Consider the following 9,114-nt stretch of genomic DNA (forward strand, 5'->3'; position numbering starts at 1 on the left):
GGGTCCAATGCCCGAAGAGAGTCGGATGATAAAACCACTCAATTATCTTATTGGCTGTCTTTTCAGGAATCAAGTCTCACTGGGAGGCTTCTTGGATGTCTTTAGCTAACTTATACAAATTATCAATGCCAAAAGATAGTTTTTTAAAATAAGAGACAAACAGCAATTGATCAATATCATAATTACATTAATACCATGTAAGCATGTACCAATTACAGGTGGAGAAGACAACAAATCATACAATTTCTTGCTCAAATCTATATATTCTTCCCTAGCACAAATTGTTCATTACAAAAATTTGCAAAGCATTAATCAAATGATAAAGATTTTCATAGTCTTTTTTTTTTTAGGTTTTTGCAAGGCAAATGGGGTTAAGTGTCTTGCCCAAGGCCACACAGCTAGGTAATTATTAAGTGTCTGAGACTGGATTTGAACCCAGGTACTCCTGACTCCAGGGCCGGTGCTTTATCCATTACGCCACCTAGCTGCCCCCTGTAGTCTTATTCTGAGCTCTAGTAACTTCTAGTAGCTCTATCTTTAATGCTCTAGTAACATTTTTTGACAATTCTTGAGTATACTTTGCTTCTATCTTTTCCTTATTCATAACTTCTTACATAACATACATGCTCAAATAATGCAATTGTAGCAGTCAATATTATTTCCTTCTTTTTCTCAGTAATGATCATAAGTTCCTCTATATGGGGTGTGATACTATTGAAGTCAGAAAAATTATACCTAACTTCTCAGTATCTCTTCTTTGATATTTCCAATAGTTACTTTGTTATATCTCAAACAATTTTCAGCTTCCCCTATCAAAATAACTTTAGTCATACTTTTCTCTCCATAGTATAGTCTTGAATATAAGCCCAATATTCAGATCCTTCTGCAGCCCCCAAATTGTTCATGTTTAATACAAGCATCACAAATTGTTCTATAACTCCATTTTGTGCTTTCCTTTTTGTGTGGTCTGTCCTTCTTTCTCCTCATGCTTTCTTTTTTCGATTTCTTAAGTGTAAGTTATTCATTTTATGTATTACTTGAGCATCTGATCTGTATGGTCTGATGTTTCTTTCTGGCATCCAGACAGTTTCTTCATCTGTGGACAAAACAAAAGCAAACCCTTGACCCCAGGTTAGTAATTGATCAAGTCCTTTCCAATGTCCATCTTTTGTATCCTTCTACATTACTCTATGAATACTCTTTTGTGGTAAATATTATGTTATCTATGGCAATTTTGTAACCGGTGTTTTTTCAGCCACAATACTTACCATCCAAAATCAAATAATTAATGAATACAAGTTTTATTTAGGTGTGCCCAGCATCTGCTCACCCACATTCCCCCTTTTATGTTTCTGTGGGAATGTTTTTAATGACCTATTCTTCCTCTCAACTATAGCTTGACCCGTGGGATTATAAGGAATGCCAGTAATATGTTTTATATTGTAATATAGACAGAATTGTTTAAATGCCAAAGAAGCATATCCAGGCCCATTATCTGTTTTTGTAGGTTATGATATCCCTGCAAAACAATAGAATAAATGATCAATCACACCTTGAGTAGCCTCTGAACTTTGTGCTGTTGCCATTGTATATGAACTAAATGTGTCTACAGTAACATGAATAAATTTCATTTTTCCATCTGCCATAACTCATTAGGAGTTTGACCTTTAGGATTCTTAAAATAGTTTGGAGGGATAGGTAAATACCCTTTAGTGGACAGGATTTTACTATATTCCTAGCTTGCTTTCTGGTGATTTTAAATTCTTTCCTTAGTAAAGAGGCACTATGATTACTTTCATATGTATATATAGATCCAGGCAATCCAGGGTAGGAATTTATATGTTCAATAAAAAAGGAATTGTATCTATTTCTAATAACTTTTTTTTTAGTTTTTTGCAAGGCAAATGGGGTTAAGTGGCTTGCCCAGGGCCACACAGCTAGGTAATTATTAAGTGTCTGAGACTGGATTTGAACCCAGGTACTCCTGACTCCAGGGCTGATGCTTTATCCACTGTGCCACCTAGCTGCCCCTATTTCTAATAACTTCTAATAATTTTTTTAAAGAGTTGATATAATACTACATCAGTGCTATGATTAATAAAAGCTGTTACTATGGATCTGATGACATGATAATCATACTTACCATCTGTAAAAATGTTAAGGAGTTGTGGCCATTCTCTTAATACAAATAATATAGCTAAAATTTCTTTTCTATCATTGCATAAATATACTTGGACCTAAATATACTTGGAGCCAAAAAACAGGTTTAGAATAAGGTCCATCATATTGTTTAAAAATTTCAGGGAACCCAGAGGTTCATAACTTCTGATATGTTCCCTCATGATCTCTACAAAGCAAACAATTATTAATTCCAGATTTAGATATTATTACTGTAAAATAGCTTATGTAGACAAAAGTAGATCACATAATTTTATCAACATCTTGTTCATCATCAAGTTATCTAACTATAGGTTACATATTTTTCAATTTCTGAAACATCTTTCAAAGTTCCTCACATGTACCCAATATTATTGGAAATAATTGCAGTTAAGATATACTTCTCATTCTCTTATACACTCTTCTTCTGAGTTTACCATTTCACTTCTTTAAAATATGAACATTGAACTCTTAACCTATGTGAAACATAAAATCTACAGGCTGACATCTCATTGTCTTAAAGCAAAAACAAAACAAGTTTTCTTAAAGTTAACCTTAGACCTGAATATCTTTTACACACAATATTTCTTTTTCATCTCTGTATTATAAGTTTATTTTCCTTTTATTTCAAATACACTATTATTTTTAAAAAGAAAGTAGGATTCTCTATGAATTTAGTTTCAAGTATATATATTAATTTTCAAAAAACCCATGTAAATTTTTTACCAAAGCCATTGTTACAAGTTGCATATATGATTTCATAAACATGAGATGGAACAACAAAGCTTTTCACAAACTCTCTGGGCCAAAAAAGACCTTGAGAGATATGACCTGTTGGCAAGGTATTCTCTAATTTTCTTATAACAAATCTTTACAAATGTGATGGATGACACTTCAATTCATTCATATTTTGTTATTGTAACACAATTTAAAATTTTCAAAAAAATTGTTTGAATCTTTTCTTATACAAAGTTTACTAATTATACATAACACATTTTCAATTTAAAGTATATTCCCTTTACTCTCTAAAACTTTGAAATAAAAAAATTCTTAAGACCAGATGTTTCTAAAAATTTTTATGATTACAAGATTTTATTTATTTATTTTTAGATTTTTTTTTTCAAGGTAATGGGGCTAATTGGCTTGCCCAAGGTCACACAGCTAGGTAATTATTAAGTGTCTGAGGTCAGATTTGAACCCAGGTACTCCTGACTCCAAGGCTGGTGCTCTATTCGCTGTGCCACCTAGCCACCCCAAAGACCACTAGATATGATAACTAAGCTAATGTTGGTGAGTTTTGTTTTTTTGTTTTATTTTTCTTTTTAGGTTTTTGCAAGGCAAATGGGGTTAAGTGGCTTGCCCAAGGCCACACAACTAGGCAATTATTAAGTGTCTGAGGCTGGATTTGAACTCAAGTCCTCCTGACTCCAAGATGGGTGCTTTATCCACTACGCCACCTAGCCACCCCTCAAGATTTTCTTTATAGTTCTCTTAATAATCTTATAAATTCTAAAACTCATATTCAAAATTACCTTAAATCATTTTCCTTTGCAAAATATAAAAGTTTGCAAATTCTTCTTATCTGTATCAGTGCTGTTTTAATTTCTCAATGCTCTAACTTAATAAGAACTTTCTATCCTCACTGACAAAATGAAGTTCTAGGAATTGGAGATTCCCCATATTTTGAGATATCAAGATAGCATATACTAATTATTTACCTATACTGTTTATCATTCCTCGGTTACCCCAAATTTTTTGAATACATGAACTATACCTTGTTATTTAGCAATTATAAAGCCTGATTAAGAGTACATAACTCAGAAGTCTGTGCTATCAAAGGTTTTGGCAGACTCTCAGACTCTATCAAGGCCATTCTGACCCTATCTATTTCAGCATTCTCAATAGTTCTTTTTCCTCCTATGACTCTGGAGTAGACAAAAAACATTATAACTAAAAAAATCAATATTATTTTTTACAAATCTCTTAATTCAGTTACATGTATATCCAGATATCTTTGAACACAAGATTAACATGCATTATAGATTTACCCAATTTGAAGAAACAGTTAACATTTACTTAGCAATTGCTTTCATATCAAACTTTTCACTTTATGGAGTATACTACTTTTCCAATCAATTCACTGCCAGACATTGCAAAAGTGGCAGTTTAATGCAATTTTCAGATTATCCCACCTCATTTAAACATCTATCTCTGTACAGACTTATAGCTTTCTATACTTTCTTCTCTCTTTTTTATATATACTTTCTTCTCTTACTAAATAGATTTGTAAAATCACTTTTCAAAGTTCAAAAATCCATCTTTTATTTATACCAAGTCAAACCTCTCATATTTACTTTCTACATGTTTAAACCAACTTCCATATTTCACAAATGGTTAAAAAAACCAATAGTCTCTATATGCCTTTTCATTTTTCCTTGCAACCTTTTTTTCTTTATCCAAATCTTTTCAAAACTCATTAACTTCTTACATATTCCCTTAATATAATGTTCCATTATTCTTTTCCATAAACTCTTTTAGTGACCAGTCAAGAAAAAAATAATTTTAGGGACAATTTCAATTTCTACTAGATCCCTTATAAGTATAATTTGTCAAATCACTAAGTAAAACTCTATTAGACAATCAGACCAGAAAACAAACAATAGAAAATATATTTTTTTAGTTTTTTTAGTTTTTGCAAGGCAATGGGGTTAAGTGGCTTGCCCAAGGCCACACAGCTAGGTAATCAAACAATAGAAAATAAAAGAAAATAATAAAACCCCTTCTTTCCCCAAAACCACATGATTCTCAGGAAAATTTCCTGTGTCCACGATCATGTGATTTTGAAAAAAAGAAAAAGATCCAATTTTGAAAAGAGAGAAAGGAAAGAGGATTGGCCAATCAGAACACAAAGACATGAAAGCAGGTCTGACCAGGCAGAGATAGCTAAGAGCTTCCTTCTGCCTGTATTTTAAAACAAACACATATAAAACACAACAAACAGAATCAAAGCACTTTGAACCAGAGAGGCCCCCGAACTCTGGGGAAAACTCCACCTAGCTCTCATACCAGAGAAAATACATAGAACATTCAATATGTCACAATACATTTTTTCATAGAAGGGTATTAATATTTAACACTTCTGAATTTTAACTAGCATAACTTCTTTGAGAAGGCAGTCACTCAAAAATCTCTCAGCCTAATTGTAATATCCTGTCCCCCTTCTTCAAATAGAGTAAATCAAATAACTTCTTTTTTTTTTAAGGAGACAGTCCTAAGTCTTTCCTGGGGTGGGGGGTAGTGGAATCTTTTGGTTTCAAATCCTCACTAGACCCATAATTTTCTGTAATAGCTATCATTATCAGAATCTATATTGATAAACTCCTGAAGCTATAATGTTATGATATCATTCTGGTAAAAAAATTAACTATTTAGTTTCCCCTTATTTCTTTTATTTATTTTTGGCATTACATAGTACCCAAATTATATACTTTAGAATTAACCTGACTCTCGTCATTTTGGAATTTATTTCCTCAAAACTTTTTTCAAATTAAATATAGCACTTCTTTTTATGATTTCTTTATATAACATATTTGGTAATAGACACTGTCTTTCCTGATTCTTTTAATTACAAATAAATTTCCTTTTTAATACTTGTTTATCCAAATCTTCCTGAACTAATTCTCTCTCTCTCTCTCTCTCTGGCTAGTCCTAGTTATAAAAATATTCTTTCTGCTAAGCTTCAAGGTCGAAAGATAAGAGCCAGAATTGTAAAATGGACAAGCTGTGGAGAGGGAGAAGGAGGGGAAAACATTCTGGCAGAACCACAGTGAAGAAGCAGGGAAAAGAAAAGAAAAAGTCAACAGCATTTTATCATATTAATATTCATTTATCTGTTCACATACTTTTGGAATATGTAGATTCAAAGTACCTTCTAAGCTCAATTCTCCTTTCCTTAGAAATCATGGAGAACATCATAAACAGTCTGTAAAGACTTAACTATTTGTTTTTTGATAATTTCTAAGCCCTTCTCTTTAGCCAATTTCTTTAAGATTTTTACATCCTGTCCTGGCTTTTTTTAGTTGTATAAAAAGTTTGTACCTTATTACACCCTTTGTACCTGCTTGGAAAATAAAAGTAAAAAGCTAATGCCGCTTATCAGCTCATCTCAAGCCTTCCCTTACCTTAATCATCCCAGGATTATCACAGCCTTACCAAGGGGTTTTCTTCTCCTGAAAGACTATCTCAGTCTCCAGATGGCTTCAAGTCCCCTGTGCCTGCCTCATGTAAGAGCACCAAATGTTGAATTCCTCTGGCTACCAGGGGATTCATTCAGTTTAGGAGAGAAAAAGAAACATACATGCACTTGGGTGGGGGTACTAGCAGGATGACTAGCAGAGCTGTTTATTCAAAATATCAAACAGTTCTTATAACAGAAAACCACAAAATTAGCATACAGGATAAAAACAATGATGTAATTCTAATTTGCTCAGGATGTAATCTAGCAGGATGTAACTCAGATCAAGAAGTTCAGCTATCAACAGGGCTATCAACAAGTGAGGCCATGAATGACATAGTTGTGTTATCAAATCAGAGTTCCATGGAAAGCCTTCAGGCTTGAGAGTCACCATAGCTTAGGTCATTTAGTCATAATTGACTTCTAACCCAAACTTGCTCGAGTATCTCTCAACAATTTGACAACTGATATGGGGTGATGGAGATTGAGGAACCCTAAATAATATTAAGGTTAATCATCTAAGATACTTTCTTCAACTGAAATAGAGAGATTTGCAAAAGGAGTGGGTTTGAAGGGCAGGAACATATGATGAAACCTGTTTTAAACATAATGAATTTGAGATTTCCTTAGGACTTTCTATTTAAAATGTCTGATACCAGATTGAAGCCCGGGGGACAATTTGGGACTGGGTATATAGATCTTGAAGTCATTAGCTTATAATTTAATCAATAGGAGTTGAGAGAGAAGTGTAGGGGGCCTAGGACAATACTTACACTTAGAAGGCAAGATCTGGATAATGAATCAGCAAAGGAGACTGAGGAGAGATTAAACAGGTAGTAGCAAAACAAGGGGAAAATATTGTCACGAAAACTCCAAGAAGAGAATATTCAGGGAAATAATATGGTCAACAATGTCAAATGAAGCAGATGGGAGGAGAAAAATGAAACCTAAAAAACCTATAATATGTGGAATGATTTGGAAGATGCTTCTGACCACAGCCTTCCCTTTTCTCCTGTCTCTTCTTCTAACTCCCCAGATTTCTCCATATTCCCTGTTTATGTTTTGTCTTCTTCCATTAATGTCCAAGCTCTTTGCTTGTATTTTTATTCCCAGCACTTAGTGTGGGTTTCTGCTTAATAAGTATCCTATATCTATCTATCTATCTATGACTTTATTGGTAACTTCAGAGAGAATAGTTTTAGTTGAATGATGAGACTTGAAGTCAACTTGTGAAAGATTGAGGAGTGAATAGATGGAGTGGAAGCAGTAGTATACAAAAGTTTTTCTAGTAGTTTGATAAAAGGAGGAGGGAGATATGATGGACAGTTGAGGTATCTTAAGGATGAGGAGATTTGGGCTTGTCTGAAGACAGTAGACCTAACTTCTTGATTCCCACTCCTATCAGAAATTAAAGTTTTTCTCTAGAGAAGGAAGGGAGGGGTTACTGAGGCTTCTGATGTCAATTCTGACTCTGAGACATACAATAACCCCATGCTACAGAGGGGAAAGGGACAGGATCTTGATACGTGTATTTTTTTTTTTAGATTTTTTTGCAAGGCAGTGGGGTTAAGTGGCTTGTCCAAGGCCACACAGCTAGATAATTAGTAAGTGTCTGAGGTCGGATTTGAACCCAGGTCCTCCTGACTCCAGGGTTGGTGCTCTATCCACTGTGCCACCTAGCTGCCCCTCTGATACATGTATTTGAAAATGGATAATATGTTTGTGTGATTTCCTCCGGTTCTATTCAATAGCAAATGAATAGCATTGGAGGTGAGAGTAACCAGGACTGTGTTTCAGTAGGGACAAAGGAAAAAGGATTCCAGAGCAGAGGAGAGTAGAGGGTTGAAGTTATTGGCCAAGATTGGAGATGGAGGGAAGTCAAGTCAGAATAGGGGTAATAATCTGAGAATATACTTAGGGTTAGAGTCTATAAGTCTCAATGAAGAGTTTAGGACAGGGGAAGGCATAGGGAGAAATGGAATGATAGGAGGTCATGGTAAGATAGAGTGAATCAGAGTTATTGACCAATAAAATGGGTAATCAGTTGTGAGATCTAGTATGTGACCATCCCTATGTGCTGAGGTAGAGTAAAAGGGAGCACTAACAAATCTGTAGATTAGGAGTTTAGGATTGTATTATTGTGAATCTTAAAGACCCTTATTATAAGGCAAGAGTTGGGGAGAAAAGGAAAATGTTGAAACAGGTGCTGAACTCTGAGGAAAGGAGAATGACTTGGGATCTGGTATATAAGAAGGTTCACACTTAGAGAACATGACTAGCAGAAACATACACATATAGAGGAATACAGGTGGTCAAAGCAATTTAGACTTCTACGTTGCAAGGACCTGATGGAATTCTCCAATGCTATTGGTTTGAGATCCCACTTAAGTTTTCTCTTCTCCACTTTTCAGTTGAGAATCAGTTTAATCTGTCATCCTTAAGTAGCTTTTGAAAGAAGGCATCTACTAAGATGATGATGGTGGGAAATTGGTGCCATAAAGATAAGAGTTCTTGAAAGTGAAAAACTAGCCCTGGAGGTAGAAAAGAACTGGATTTTTATTTTACAAGTTCAGAGATTAAACTTTTTCCTGATAAGACAATAAGCTGCTTGAGGACAGGGTAAATAACAAAAGTTTAGGAGAGAAAGCCTGAGGGAAAGAAAGAAAGAGAAAGCCATGATAGACTGAAGTGAGTTTGGGCAAATGGAGCTGGGCCATAGTTTT

The sequence above is a fragment of the Macrotis lagotis genome, chromosome 1 (genome assembly GCF_037893015.1).
Source record: "Macrotis lagotis isolate mMagLag1 chromosome 1, bilby.v1.9.chrom.fasta, whole genome shotgun sequence".
Classification (NCBI taxonomy): Eukaryota; Metazoa; Chordata; class Mammalia; order Peramelemorphia; family Peramelidae; genus Macrotis; species Macrotis lagotis.